The sequence below is a fragment of the Pecten maximus genome, chromosome 13 (genome assembly GCF_902652985.1).
Source record: "Pecten maximus chromosome 13, xPecMax1.1, whole genome shotgun sequence".
Taxonomy (NCBI): domain Eukaryota; kingdom Metazoa; phylum Mollusca; class Bivalvia; order Pectinida; family Pectinidae; genus Pecten; species Pecten maximus.
Window position 1 is genome coordinate 10243422 of NC_047027.1, and position 17541 is coordinate 10260962.

Consider the following 17541-nt stretch of genomic DNA (forward strand, 5'->3'; position numbering starts at 1 on the left):
GACGAGTCACTAATGATCTGTTTTTGATGATGGAACACAAATTGCGACCTCCTCCTTTTAGGCAATTGTAACCTCCTCAGTTGGATATATCATAGGCTTAATTGTGAAGTTACCCTTTTTGCAAGGGGTAGATTGTTCCTCATCACAGTTGTTCTGTAAATATATTAAATTTTTTCCGTGTATTCATTTCAAAATACCACTTTAGTTTAATATATCATATTGATATAATTTAATAATCACATAGAAGTTGTCATTATATATATATATGATTGTTATTCATTTTATTGTGAATGATGTACAAAAATACTCAACATTCATTACTTTCATTCAAAATATAGAAAACATTATTTATCAATTTCTCGGATCTTGAAATAGTAAACTAAATGCACAGACTTGCAAAGATATATGTACCATGTATATGTATACATTTATGTTAAATATATATTGTATGTATACTCACAAGCTCTTTCAAAATATCTCTAACCACTTTCCTGGCCATAAATCTTGGAAATAAATCCTGAATGTCCTCAGTACTTAGGTCAAGGAAAGTCCGACCCGTTATTCCTTCATCTGAAATACGAAAATAAATGTAAAGATTGATTGATATGACGGCCGATTTTACGGTTATAACTTTATTGCAATGGCCTTAGGTCGTTTTCGTTTTTGCGGTCCAAACGGTTGGACCGATGTTGTTTGTTGATGAAATAAGACGGACCTGGTGCATTTATATTGTTTTCAGACGAGCCCTGACAAAGACTTCCACGGCATGTATTGACATTAGCAGGTCCGTCAAGATATGTGTTTGAAATGTTACATTTAAAAACTGACGAACCGGTTTGTCCGCTTATAATTAACGAACATGCAGGCAGGCGCATGGTCTAACAGCGGACCCGTCTAACAGTTCCAATATTTATTCTATGTCAGTAACGTGGCATGATCAATGGATTACCTAATATTGGTTGGATTACATCTTCGTTGAATCCTTTGTGGCTCCTCGGCCAATCCCCCAGTTCTGTTGGAGTGAAATCTTCAAATTCGAGTGGTGCGTCCATCACAGATATTTCTCAGGTTATAGTAACCGCCGATATTTAAGCGCCAACCGGAAGTATATTAAAAACAAAAGAGTTCTCAAACGCTTAGGTGATTATGATTCTGTACTTTCATTTTGTGCACGTTGTGATAATGGCCTGGAAATGTATGTTGTGCGGGATATTTTTCGCTTGACTCTTCGGCTGCTGATGCGACATTTATATCAGGAACATGCTAGCGATCCAGGATTTTCTATTCGATGCAATTTAAGTGATTGTCCGCAAACATATACTAAATTCAACTCGTACTACAGACACGTTTTCCGGAATCATTCTTCGATGATGACACAATCTGGTCCACATATGCCTAGGGAAATAACTGAACAGCTGTCATCAGACATAGAAGAGACTCAGGAAGAGAATGAAACTACTCACGAAGAAATGGAAACTGAGGAAGTACCAATGGAAGAAGTAAGTACGGGTACAAGGTATTATAGCCTAGCTACTGATCTGGGAGGATCTTAATTATTCTTTATCTATGTGTAAATGAAGATATAGATAAAAGTTAATTAGAACATATAAAGTAACTGGCATAAAGGTACTCCAATAATATTAGAGGTTAACGTGACAGGAAACTTTTGACAGGCTGTCACTTCATATATGTAGGAGTAGCATAAAGCTGATATAAAATATATGTTGAAGAGAACTGGTGAAATAAATTCCATTGCACAGTATTTTGACAGGTGATGAATTAATGTCTTTACAGCAAAGCGATGATTTAGACAGTGCTGAAGAGAATTTGGATACTGACTCGAACAAAAAGCCTGCAGTCTCATATATCATGAATTTAAAGGAGATGCATAAAATAAGAGAGGTACAAATGTTGTTTTGTTACATGGATGTATCAGCAATTCAATTAATGACGGACATTTTTCATTGTATTAGACTATCCACGTGATAAAATATCCTTATGATATGAATTAAAGCGATCATTTCCAAATTTCAATTCATTATCTATGTTCTGTTGGTTTCACTCCTTGACTATTTGCAAGGATAAGATGAATAGTTCAGTAGCATAATCGAACATTTGTAACTTAAATATTTTAAAAATTAGAAATCAAGATACTAAATAATAATATTATGCAAGAAGTTACACATTATATATATATATATATATTGATGTTATAACTTATATTAAACAGACTACAGCAGAAGCAGTTGCTGTTGACACAAATGCAATGGTCCAGCGGTATGTAGACATTTTACAAAGAAAAGTCTACAGAACACTTCGTGCTGCTGAAATAGACCCTGCTGATATACCTGACTTTGAACAACAATTTGAAGTAGAATTGCCCTTTGATTGTATTACTTCAGCTTATGAAAGAAACAAACACATAAAAGACAACTATTTTTATGTGGTAAGTACAAAATTCTGTTGTAAGTGTTATAAATAATTTGAAACCTTCAACTGTTATTTATATATTAGAATAATATTTTTTTAAATATATATATGTAAAATTTGTATAAAAAATAAGGTGAACATTGAAGAATGCTATACACTCTTGGTTTTGGAGGAGTGTTAATTAAATTATGGTAATAACAGGTAAACTTAATTAAATTCTTGTCTAAAGATCTCAAAAATATCCTTTATTAATTGCAAAATATTTAGTAACATTAGCCCAGGGTTGAAATTAATTAAGGTACTGAAAATGCTTATTTTCATTTGAAGGAACCAGAAAGTGTAATCCTAGGGTCAAGTTTAGAAGACAAACGTCAACAAGGTGCCAGGCAGTTGGAAGTCCTTGATGATACTTTCATGTACTTTCCTATGAACAGAAGCATTGAACAATTTCTGCAAAATAGAGAAATCTTTGATTTGGTAATGGAGGATCCAATTACATTACCAGCTGGTTTTTACAGTGACATTTCAAGTGGGAATATTTTCAGCAACCATCCTATTTTCAGATATAACCGTAAGGCACTCCAAATAATACTGTATTTTGATGATTTGGAAATTTGTAACCCAATGAGCAAAGAGGCAGGAACTCACAAAATTGGTCTTTTTTACTACACAATAGGAAATCTTCCACCTATTTAAAGGTCAAAACCTCCAGCCATTCGTTTACTGGCTATAATTAAAAGGAAGTTCATCAATAAATATACCATGGATGTTGTTCTGAAAAGAATAAATTATGATTTAAACTTACTATCTAATGGTATTTCCATCACATTATTTGGGCAATGCTATCAAATATATGGATCATGTATTTGTTTCGTTGGTGATACTCTAGCTGCACATGAGTTTGGAGGATTTAAAATGGGTGTTGGTTTTTCTTTTCAAAAATGTAGAGAATGTGAATGTACTTTTGAAGATATGCAAAACAAATTTTATGAGAGAGATTTTTTACAACGATCACTTCAACGCTATGATGATCAATGTTCTGATATATCTGCAGCGACAACACAGATCATGAGAGATCTTTTGGCAACTTCATATGGTATTGTGAGATGCAGTGAAGCGCGAAACTTTCTTCATTTTGATTTAACAAAAATGATTCCTCAAGATATCATGCATGTAATATTTGAAGGTGTTGCTGTTTATGAAGTAAAAGCAGTACTTAAACATATGATAGAAAAAAAGGTTTTTACTCTTACACAGTTGAATAACTTGATTGAAACATTCCATTATGGTTATAGGGATAGGGCAAGTAGACCCGTTCCAATTCCTGTAAAGGTGTTCAACAGCGACGAGAATGCATTACGTCAGTCAGCATCAAGTATGATAGTTTTACTGAGGTTGTTACCTTTTTTCCTGATAGAGAAGCTGAACTGTGACCCTAATGACAGATACATATGCTTTTTAAATGAGTTATGTACAATAACATTAATTGCACTCTCCCCTATTGTATCTTCGGAAACAATTGATTTATTAAGGTTCATGATAGTAGACCATATGAAAAAATTCAAGGAATTATTTCCAGGAAAGAATATTTTTCCAAAGCAGCATTATCTTCAATATCTGCCATCAACAATAAAACGGTTTGGTTCATTAACAAATGTATGGAGTATGCGATTTGAAGGCAAACATCAATTTATTAAGCAACGTATGTATGGGTGCCAAAACTACAGAAATATTGTCAAGTCTATTGCTGACTGATGTGCAATGTATGAGTGTACACTCAATACTTGTTTAAAACATCCTCTACTTAAAGATGAATTAAAGTTTGGCAAGTTGACAAAATTAACAGATATTGATAGTTGTAAACAATCAATATACAATTTCTTTGGAACCCCGGTTGATGCAATAAATAATCTTTGTGAAGTCTCATGGATTCTCTACAATGGCAACAAATTTGTAAAAAATCAATGTGAAGTAGCATTTGGAGAACAAGATGGTTTACCAGAATTTGGTAGAGTTGTATCAATATGGGTTTCAGTTTTAGAGGAGGTTGAAGTACATCAAACTGAAGTTCAAACTGTATATTTTCAAGTTAAAATGTATGAAACCATTCAATTTGATGATAGCACTCAAGCTTCCGAGGTGTCTGATCTTAACATTGCTCAAGGATTAGAGCTCATTTATGTGGAAAGTTTATTCATTCCCCATCCTCTCCACATATATGAAGGTAGAAACTCCAGAATGTGCATTCCTATTCCACATGACATGACAGATGTTGTACGCTTTAAACAAAATGCAAGGTGCTCCCTTTAATTTTCATTTATTACAGGCCCATTTTGACATGATGTACATATTGTGGTATTGCATCCATCTGTTCATATATATATATACCTCCGTCCATCATAAACTTTTGTTTGTCCAGATCTCTATAGTTTTCAACTAATTTCTTTCAAACTTGTATATGCTTAGTCACCATAATAAGAAGTTGTTTTCTTGATCGGTCATTTGATCTGACAATATATATTTAACAGAGTTATGGCCCTTTTAGTGATGTTTTGGGACTTGCCATGGGACTTTTGGGACTTCGAAAAATGGACTTATTTTTAACATAACATTTATGTTAAATATACAGTTTCATCTGCAGTTCGTTGTACTTGAACATATAGCTTTGGTTTTGTTGTCATTGTTCAAATTTTTTTTTCGTAACAGTATTGCATATTTGCCAATATGATAGGTCATAGTGCACCCAAATGTATTTGGTTTGTCCAGAGATCTTCTACAGCATTCTACAAAATAATTTCAAACTTTGTAGGCTTAATAACCATAATGACATATATATATATATGTTGTGTTTTCCTGAACGACAGTTTAATTCGACAGTATTTACCAGAGTTATGGCCCTTTGTTGGACTTGGTTTGATTAATATATTAAAATCAACATGAGCATTAATGTATGATCAAATTTATGTGGTTTGTCTGAGATATAGATTATAATCAATTGTTTTTTTCAATTTACTAGAATTAATCTAGTTTTTTAGAATGGTCTGTAGAATATAATATAATGGACATGGCTGTAAACATAGGACAAATGAATTGTTATACAAGTGATATATCTGCTTTATATCTATATGGTACTTTTTTATTTTCTTAATTCACATGCATGCAAAGTGAATATTTTTGTATCTTAATTTGTGTTTGATGTCATATTTGGTCAATAAATCAAATATACATACATTTTTGTTTGCTGTTTTTTCCCCCTACGATCTACGTTCTAAATGTACATGTATTGTCTGACTTTTAAATGAAGTAGTGTTGTTGTTTTTTGTTATAATGATTCTTGTATACCATTTAAGGACTGCTTAGTAATTGATACTGAATTTTATTAGTAATTACTTTGTTTAAATCAAGTATTTCAAAAATAAGTAAGTACTGATATTATAAACTAGAATTTTATAAGTAATTATTTTGTTTAAATCAAGTATATCAGAAACAAGTAAGCACTGTTTACTTATTTTTAAGTAAAAGAAATACTTAAAATAAGTAGATGATGTTTACATTGTGACCAATCTAAAATTTAAGTAATTATAATATTTTTAAGTAACTCTTAGTAATTTGCTAGTAGAAAAAATTCTTATTTTAAGTAAGAAACTATTACTAAGTAATAGATTTTTAAGAGTGAAGGAGGACCATAGACCAAGGAAGATACGGACATATTTTGTATTTCAATGGTAGCGGTATATAACATGGCTCGGTGCCCGGTGGTACATGTTTGTCTGGGTGTTCTGTTGTCACTATCCCGGTTCGGTATTCGGTGATGTGGTTGGTTGTTCTGTTGTCACTACCCCGGTTAGGTATTCGGTGATGTGTCTGTGATGTGTCTGTGTCGACTATTTTATTTAAATAGTTGCTGTAGTTCTAACCCCCACCCCCTATTTTTAAAAGTGTGGAGGTAGGGGTTGAAGTAGAAAACATTGAGTTGTCTCCCCCTTATCTGAAGTATATTCATATATATTTATTGTTTTTATTTCTTAGTAGCACGATATATATACTTGGTTATAACCAAAAGCCAACAGTTTAAGTTCAAAACTTAGGAACATATTTAAATTAACATTTGAAAATTGATTCAATTTCAATGTCTTTTTCTCTTAGGATTTCATCTCCGGTACCAATAGAAGAATTAACCTACCAACCTCAGACTTGCAGTCCCGCACTGCATATTTAAATAGCATATCCTATGGTTTTATCCTGTTCCAGATGTTCCAATGTGTAAGATGCTATACAGTAAAGACTTCTTACACTCAATGAGAACGACTCTCACTGTTGAAAATTAATCATTGAACACTATCTCAAATTACAAATTATCTTTAGAATAAATCAACCTTACATATCCTAACAATAGAAAGGATGAACTGTTAATTTTATAATAATAAGTATAAACATAATGATGCGTCCAAGATTCTTTCCTTAGATATATGGAGTCCATATACATTGATCATTTACACTATAAATTCACAATTGTCAACAGAAAGCATCGAGAACAAACTCGTCCTACATATCATGCAACGGTATATAATTACAGGTTAATAACGGACTTCCATCGCCAACATTTTCACTAAATACTCCTAAAAGAACAAAACACAATATTTCTGAATACATGACATATATTGATTAAAACATCTGGCGACTCTGTTGATATACAGAAGTTACACTGAAGTCTATTATCAATATGTAAATTCACATTGGAAAATAACATTACTTGAACCTAGTCAGAATTATGTATTAATACAATGTGGTAATCTTATAGTAATGTATTATGTCTTATACTATAAAAACATTATTTAGTAAATTACACGTACTTACAATTACCAACAAATAAAAATATACTTACAAGAATAAGAACATCTCCAAAAGACAGCGATGTCACCATCAGGCAACATTTCATTTGTTTTCAAAATAAATAATTATAATTGAGGTAATTTGATAGATTTATACCACAAAAGTCTGCATTCATAGATATTATTGAAAAGGAGAACGACATTGTCAAATGCTAATATTGTTTTTATTGATGTTACACAATATATATATATATAGGGTAGGAAACAATCTTGAACAGCCCCTTGTTTCTTAAATTCCATCCTGAAGTTAAAGGGCACTTATTCAGGTATAATGTTTGGCTGAATTAACGATTCATTCCGTGCAAAAACAATACGTTAAAGAGATGAAATTTAATGTAAATTTGTGTTTGATCCCATAATTCATCATTAAATCTTGCTGTGCATGTGCTTTTTAACCGACCTAATGAACGGAAATTAATTATGATGTCCATATCAAATTAAAAATTGTGCCTTGCACACAAAAAGTTCTCATACAAAACACTAAACCCCATAAGTCGATCTTGTCCGTATCACCGCACACACTTTTCTCGGAACATTACATACACATGTTTTGTTTTTACACGTTTCTGTACTCTTGTCCATATGCCTGTTTTACCACTAAGTAAGACTGATCAACAGGACTACAATATGAATGGATCAAATTATAAAAGGAATTTAAAGAATTTCGTATTTTCCCTGCATTGAATATCAAAGCCGTGGATGACTTTCATTTTTAGCTCACCTGGACCGAAGGTCCGGGTGAGCTTATGCCATGGTGCAGCGTCCGTCGTCCGTCGTCCGTCCGTCAACATTTGCTTCAAATCGCTACTAGTCATCAAGTTCTTATTGGATTTTGACCAAATTCGGTCAGAAACATCCTTGGCAGAAGGGGATCAGATTTTGCATAAATGGTGACTCTGACCCCCAAGGGGCCTGAGGGGCGGGGCCCAATAGGGGAAATTGAGGCAATTCCTTTAAATCGCTACTAGTCATAAAGTTATGAATGGATTTGAACCCAATTTGGTCAGAAACATCCTTTGGGGAAGGGGAACAGATTTTGCATAAATGGTGACTCTGACCCCCAAGGGGCCAAAGGGGCGGGGCCTAATGGGGAAATAGAGGTAATTCCTTCAAATCCCTACTAGTCATAAAGTTATGAATGGATTTGAACCCGATTTGGTCAGAAACATTCTTTGGGGAAGGGGAACAGATTTTGCATAAATGGTTACTCTGACCCCCAAGGGGCCAAAGGGGCGGGGCCTAATGGGGAAATAGAGGTAATTCCTTCAAATCGCTACTAGTCCTAAAGTTATGAATGGATTTGAACCCAATTTGGTCAGAAACATCCTTCGGGGAAGGGGATCAGATTTTGCATAAATGGTGACTCTGACCCCCAAGGGGCCTGAGGGGCAGGGCCCAATAGGGGAAATAGAGGCAATTCCTTTAAATCGCTACTAGTCATAAAGTTATGAATGGATTTGAACCCAATTTGGTCAGAAACATCCTTTGGGGAAGGGGAACAGATTTTGCATAAATGGTGACTCTGACCCCCAAGGGGCCAAAGGGGCGGGGCCTAATGGGGAAATAGAGGTAATTCCTTCAAATCGCTACTAGTCATAAAGTTATGAATGGATTTGAACCCAATTTGGTCAGAAACATCCTTTGGGGAAGGGGAACAGATTTTGCATAAATGGTGACTCTGACCCCCAAGGGGCCAAAGGGGCGGGGCCTAATGGGGAAATAGAGGTAATTCCTTCAAATCGCTACTAGTCATAAAGTTATGAATGGATTTGAATCCAATTTGGTCAGAAACATCCTTTGGGGAAGGGGAACAGATTTTGCATAAATGGTGACTCTGACCCCCAAGGGGCCAAAGGGGCGGGCCTAATGGGGAAATAGAGGTAATTCCTTCAAATCGCTACTTGTCATAAAGTTATGAATGGATTTGAACCCAATTTGGTCAGAAACATCCTTTGGGGAAGGGGAACAGATTTTGCATAAATGGTGACTCTGACCCCCAAGGGGCCTGAGGGGCAGGGCCCAATAGGGGAAATTAAGGCAATTCCTTCAAATCGCTACTAGTCCTAAAGTTATGAATGGATTTGAACCCAATTTGGTCAGAAACATCCTTCAGGGAAGGGGAACAGATTTTGCATAAATGGTGACTCTGACCCCCAAGGGGCGGGGCCTAATGGGGAAATAGAGGTAATTCCTTCAAATCGCTACTAGTCATAAAGTTATGAATGGATTTGAACCCAATTTGGTCAGAAACATCCTTTGGGGAAGGGGAACAGATTTTGCATAAATGGTGACTCTGACCCCCAAGGGGCCAAAGGGGCGGGGCCTAATGGGGAAATAGAGGTAATTCCTTCAAATCGCTACTAGTCATAAAGTTATGAATGGATTTGAACCCAATTTGGTCAGAAACATCCTTTGGGGAAGGGGAACAGATTTTGCATAAATGGTGACTCTGACCCCCAAGGGGCCAAAGGGGCGGGGCCTAATGGGGAAATAGAGGTAATTCCTTCAAATCGCTACTAGTCATAAAGTTATGAATGGATTTGAACCCAATTTGGTCAGAAACATCCTTTGGGGATGGGGAATAGATTTTGCATAAATGGTGACTCTGACCCCCAAGGGGCCAAAGGGGCGGGGCCTAATGGGGAAATAGAGGTAATTCCTTCAAATCGCTACTTGTCATTAAGTTATGAATGGATTTGAACCCAATTTAGTCAGAAGCATTCTTGGGGGAAGGGGAACAGATTTTGCATAAATGGTGACTTTGACCCCCAAGGGGCCAAAGGGGCGGGGCCCCATATGGGAAATAGAGGTAATTCCTTTAAATCACTACTAGTCATCAAGTTATAAATGCATGTTGTAAACTCAGAGAGTCTGGACTTCATTATTTCTTTAAAGCAGTTGGGATCCCCACGCTATAACCATAAATAGCATTGTTTGAGGTTAACAAACAAAAGGAATTGAACATGAACATTATTTTGACATTTGGTCAAATCCAACCAGGTGAGCGATACAGGCCCCATGGGCCTCTTGTTTGTTATGGATTGTATCGTTCACCATTAATTCATATACTTTATTTTTATATGATGTCGCCGTTCTTGCCATAAAGATCAAGTCATTTCTTATTTCATCAACCTATCAACCAATATAAATTTCAAGTATCATCACAACCTAATGGATAAGGAATTAAATGTAAATTGATATATTATGATAATGTCAAATGGCATAATATATCCACCTATGATCACGTTTTCATGTCTTTTGTTTCCAGCCATCTTTAGAATATGATATTTCATAGCTGTCGAAAGTAGATTTTATTGACAGATCGATTCTTTGTTTCTTTTCCAATTTTATATTATTATAATAGTTAAGTTGGGTTTAATGGTAATGCGGAACATGAAATGAGTACAAAAGTCTCCATACAGAAACATTCGTTTCAAACAAAATGATGATGATCAGTATGTTACGACATCAATTAGATTGACGTTTTGTCCAAATGATTGATCTATGGTTTACAAACAAAACATTTAGCCTTCTGATCGATACACTGGTTTATTAATATGATATATACCGAAATACAACGAAGAGGATGATATTTTTTAAGTTAATGTAACCACGTATTGACCGTAATCAAACCGTTAAAAAAATAAAGTTTTATTGTAAAATGGCTACTTTAATTTGAATGCAAATATCGAATGCAAACAACATATGTTAAAAGTAAATACTTTGTTATGTATTTAGTCATACTGTACAGAACAAGCAGTAAACTTAAGCATTTCAATCAATTCAATAAAATCATGCATGAATTATTTAATAACTTTTAAATTGACCAATTGTCTATGTTTCAACAGCATGTAAAATATTTGACATAGATGGACATTCCTAAATGAAATTAATTTTAGCACACCTAGAACGAAGGTCCGGTGCGCTCATGTCATGGTGCGGCGTCCGTCCGTTGTCCGTCAACATTTGCTTCAAATCGCTACTTGTAAAAAAGTTCTGATTGGATTTCAGAGACGTCATTGCTGGGATAAGATTTTACATATATGGTGACTCTGATCCCCAAAGGGGCGGAGGGGTAGGACCCAATAGGGAAAATTGAGGCAATTCCTTTAAATCGGTACTAGTCATCAAGCTGGATTTAAACTGAATCTGGTCAGAGCCATTCTTCGGGAAGGGGAACAGATTTTGCATAAATAGTGACGCTGACCCCCAGGGGCCCGATGGGCGATGTTCAATAGGGGAAATTGAGGCAACTCCTTTAAATCGCTACTAGTCATCAACTTTTTATTGGATTTTGACCAAATTTGGTCAGAAACATTACTGGGGGAAGGGCAACAGACTTGGCATTAAACGGTGACGCTGACCACCCAGGGCAAGAGGGCGGCGCCCAATAGGGGAAATAGAGGTAATGCCTTTAAATCTCTACTTGTCATAAAGTTGTGAATGGATTTGAACCGAATTTGTTCAGAAGCATCCTTGGGGAAAGGGGAACAAATTTTGCATGAATGGTTGATGTGACCCCCCATCCAATGAACATGTATAGCATCGCTGGACATGAAGGGATAAACAATTCTGATGTAAAAATAGGCCCAAGGGTCTTTCCAACACTAAGGGACTTAGTTTCTCTAAAATAATCATGTTGTAAAAATAATCTCCGAGTTCTTTTCACACCCTGAGAGAGTCTGGACTTTGTTATTTCTGTAAAGCAGTTGGGATCGCCAAACTATAACAATATATAGCATTGTTCGAGATTAACAAATACAGCTTTGTATTAACGAATTGAACATAAACATTATTTTGACGTTTGGTCAAATCTAACCTGGTGAGCGATACGGGCCCCATGCAGCTTCATTTATTTGGCTCCAAAATATCAAAACCTATTTAAGTGTTGCTATATTACTAACACGCTGGACGCCGGTATCGATTTAAGTCTCAGCAGTATTCCGTGTGGTTGGCAATTTACAATGGTAAAAAATATTCATACTTCTACATAAACTAGTAAGACGCAATTATTCTTCAATAATAATGATATCAATAGTTCGGACAATGAAATGAGACTCTGATTGCTTTCATGTTTATATAGTATACGATCGCCCATGAATATTTAGTTTATACAGTATACACGATAATATTGAGGACACTTTTATGCCAAGATTGTAAATTGATCATCCTTTGTTTACAAAGTAAGATGATCAAGGTATAGCTATCAACGATGAATTAAAAACGGCGAAACGCAATACATAGAAATACAATTATATACATGAAAATTATGTACATACTTAAGATTCAGCTTTATTGATGATACGAAGGACCGTATGTTAAAACGTCAAACAACTTAAACTGGAATATTTCACAACGCCGTACATAGTGGACGTGATACGTTGTTTGGACACACTGGTTGTACTTTTAATGTTGTAGTTGAACATTCTTCATCAACATGGTATCTGTACAACATTCTATAATTTTGAGTTTACTTCTTATCTGTACGTTATCAAAGGTCAGTAGAAGACTTGCCATTCTTGAGAGTTGTCATAATGAATTTTATTCCTGTTCTAATGGCCCGAAAAATATATATTGCCGCTGTGACTTCCTGTGTGGATACTACTACGATTGTTGTTTTGATGCAGCAAAACAAAAAAATCCGAAGACAAATTTAGAGTATGCCCATCGAAAGTTTCTTAATAAGACAACTTGCGAAATTATCGATAATGGGAAAATGACAAGTATGATCTCCAAGCGAGCTGGAGTTTTCATGGTATCGTCTTGTCCCGAATTAATCAGTGTTGAAGACGACATCATATTTAAATGTGAAACTAATCTGTCGAACAGTGATGTTCAAGATATTTTACCTGTAACAGACATCTACACCAACATTACATTCAAAAACAGGCACTGTGCAAAATGCAACGGTATCGAAGAATGGATTCCGTGGTTATTGGAAACAAGATGTCACGTTTTGTCCTTTTTGAAAGACGGGAAAACCTTGCCACTTGCAGAAGTAACTGAGCTCAGAATCAACGATGAGCATTGTGATTATCGCTTTATACCACCAGAATATACTAACGTCCGTTACTGTTTCCTCGACATTCAATATTACTTACATAGCCCCGTGTCATTATATACCAACAGCTCTTGTGAAGATCCTGTATTGAAACCAGTTATGACACAGGACAACAACATATATAGGACACTGCAATGCTTTCTAGAGGTCAGTCATCGTAATTTGTCCTCGCTGTCATCGGTGAAATTCGCGTGTGCTGTTGAATTTATCGATACACAAGGATATGATGACACGACACTGAGCCTTCTAATAAATATGCCCTTCTTGATGAGCACTGCATCCGGCAGGACAAGATGTGGAGAAAAGGAAATATATTTTCCTGACAAGGTAAGTTTACATTTAGCAACAAGATATGGGATATTAAAACTAACATTAATGAGATGTCTCAAACAATACATAGTCCAGTATATGTCTTTGCATATGTTTAATTTCACAATGTTCAATATATTACAGCTTTAGTAGTACAATGCATATTTATACTTAAATCAGTTGACACGTTTAACAACTTTTTTATGTTCCTAATCAGGGTATATGCAAGCGCTTATATTGCCCATTCAGCATGGAACCATATGATGGCAGATGCCGAGATGTAATATTCAAATCAAAAGGTAGACTACTGGACCTTCTATTTGAAATTAACGCGGAATTTGGGGCCACCGGATCCTTTGTGAATATCTTCAACAATGTTCTTGAAACCATTGCAGAGAAATTAAGTATCTGTAAGATTGGTCTTATTCCGAACAAGCTGGGAGCGAGAATATTTGCTAAAACTTCGATTACTGGTAAATATTGGACAACTGGTGAAATGTGTTCCATGATGATAATGCGATATGCAATTGATACGAGGATGGGAAGCAATTGCAGCTTAAAACAAGAAAGAGATTTGGTAATCAGTGTGATTTCCCAATACATTGAAACGTTTCCCAATAACATAACTATTCAACATGTTAATGACGTGTCCAATTCATCATGTCGGACCAACCTCTCTCTTAGTAACCCTTTGTATGTTATGGAACAGTATTGGAGTGGAAATCAGTTACCCTGTCCTGCTGTAAAAGTCAATATTCTCGGGAACAATTCGGCTTCGCATGGTATTGATATAACTGTGTTAAATACGACGTATGAATGGGGTGTGTACTTTGATTTAAACGGAACAGTTATTGATGCATCAGATGTTACATATTTTAATGATGGTTATTTTCTTTGTATCCACACGTATCTATCCAAATACAAAATCGTCGATCAGGATCACACTTCTTACAGGGCGATACTTAATACTGTGTGTACCTGTGTATCTATGGTATGCTTGCTCTACAGCATGATACAGTATCGTGTTGTTCCGTTCATGAGGAATGGTAAATCAGGCCTGATATTTGTATTGATTCTCTTCATATTGCTTGCTCAGACATGCTTCTTGATAGTGCCTCATATTAGTTTTATGAACCAGTTTTGTGAATGGTTCGGTATGATACATCACTTTGCATGGGTTGGTTCTTTTGTTTTCATGTTTCTTTGCTCATTTCGCTTACACAGACAACTCAAAAACGTAAAGTCTTACAGTAACCTGGAGAACATATTAAGTACAATGAAGTATACTGTTATAGGTTTGGTTGTCATTGTCTTAATAGTTTTATCCACAAAGATAACTAATTTATGCATATCACCGAGCGACAAATGGTATGGTGGAAGAGTGTGTTTCATTTCGAATGCTTTCGCCTTATTATTTGCTTTCATTATACCGATATCACTGGTTTTGTGTGGAAATATTGTTGTATTTCTCTGTATTATACACTACATATCTACAACTTCGATACAAAGCGGATCAAATGCAGGCAAACCAAAATTAGTTCTCTTCGTGAAAATCTCAACACTCATGGGATTTACTTGGATTGTAGGAATTGTTGCTATGTTAATTGAATCTGAAGTGCTTCTAGTTATATTCGAAAATATGGCAAGTCTCCAAGGAATGTTTATAACATTAAGTTTTACGTGTAATAATCGAGTCCTCGCATATTACAGGAATTTAGTATCAGGAAATCGTTCAAATTCGTAACATCGATTTACATTATTTTGGATACATCCAAAATAACTGTGATTGAAATAGCACGAGTAACACATTTTAATTCGATACATTACAACATGATGATAATCTGCATATTCTGATTGACCACTGTAGCTTTACAATATTTGGTCATAGATATGTTTCGACAGTCTCAACCATATTTTGCTATATCTATTATAGTATGTTTTATGAGCAATATGTTTATTCCAACAAAAATCATTTACATGAAAAGGATGAAACCAACAATAAACACTTGTAAAAATAGGGAATCGCCCAGACTGACTAATGCAGAAACTTATCTTAGTTGCGAGGGTAAACATTAAAAAAAAAGATAAAACATTTCAGCAGAAATTGCTTTTTTTACGATTTTATGATTTTTTATGAATCTATCCTCTTATTAAAACAACGATACGGTACGACTACATACCGGTGATTGAGAAACAGTCGCTGGCAACATGCTGCTAGAGGCTCCGACCTAACTACACATAGCTTCACCTTTTTATCATAATGATCTAAATATACAATACGAATGCTTTTAACAATGACCAATTTCATCTAATTTTAAAGTCATTAAACAAAATGATAGTAAACTGCTTGGCCTTAAATGATCCTTGTTGTCGATGGGCCGTAAAACACAAAGAAACTATAGGGATTTGGAATGCACATCTATGTTAATATAGTAACCATATGGGCAGCAGGAGAGGTCGGTTTACGAGGTATTATACGTAAATACGTATAGAGTAACGGGAATGCATACCAATGATGAGTTAGATTTTTGGTGTGCTAACCCTGTCTGGTAATCAGCCTCTGTTGTGAATAAAGATTTGTTAAACTCCACCTATATCGGACTTGAGGTTTTCGGAGGCTGACTGGAAAAATCAGGAATGACCAGATGGCAAAGTTGTCGGGGGTTTGCATTTCATTGGTTTGGAAAATAACCTAAAACTATACGATCACTTATTTGTTTTTCGATACTGCAGGCCTTCTCTTTTAAAGTTTTGATCAGAGTTTTGTAATTTACAACCAAAACGTTGAAAATATTAAAAATGTGACCACTGTCACTATAATCAAGATAAAGATGGATATGTGTGCGTGATACAATGATTTATGTTAACAGTTATTAGAAAAGATGAAAAAAAATAATGTATATATGATACCGAAAACAGACAAATGGCAATTTTGGAGTAAAATAACACATTTTATTGATGTTATATATATATCTATAGTATGGGCTTTATTAGATATAGCATGTTGTTCTATGCTTTGATATTACGTGCATTTTATTAATTAAAATATGTTACAGAAAGGGATGATTTTGTTGTTTGATGCAGCTTTATATGTTAATCTGTCTTTATTGTTCACGAGTATCCCACCGCTGTCACCAATTATAGCGTAAGCGGTTACTGCTTCACAATTACTACAGATGAGGAACTTCAAGAAGCCACCAATTGTCACGTTGACGATATAAACTGCCGAGAGATTTAAAGACTCAATGCAGTATAAGTAGTCCCACAGGAAGCTGCTACAATACCCTGGCTATTTTAAAATGTAGTTGTAGGCCGTATGCATCCTAAATCAAACCACTTAATTAGTTTGATACCTCCCTGGATGCGATTTGTTGATGCTATTTATAATGTTCACCCGCCATTTGTATATCTAGGTCTGAAAAGAACCAGGGTTGATACATATGTAAAGTAACTTCCGGTTTTGACTCAACTACCAGAAAATTCTAGGTTTCTGTTATCTGGTCGAGACATACCAGAGTGGATAAAACTGGTAGTTGCCTCTCCTGCTTAGCGCTCAGAATATTTGTGAATGTGGCGGTTGGTTCACCAGTTGCTAGTATAATGTCACCGGGTGAGGTGATCTACTGGGTTTCTTCGGCAGGATGCTTCAGTGAGGTAGCACTATAAAGTCGACGTCAGTTCCGCGCTGATACAATGAAACTAACACTACATTCCGCAGCCTCCAAAAATATCAATGCATACCTTACGCATGCATCTTGCACGTATGAAATGCCGTCATTAAACAAACATAGTTGTTGATAGGACGTTAAACACTGAAGCAAACCTTTCCAAAATCCATGCTTACGCTGG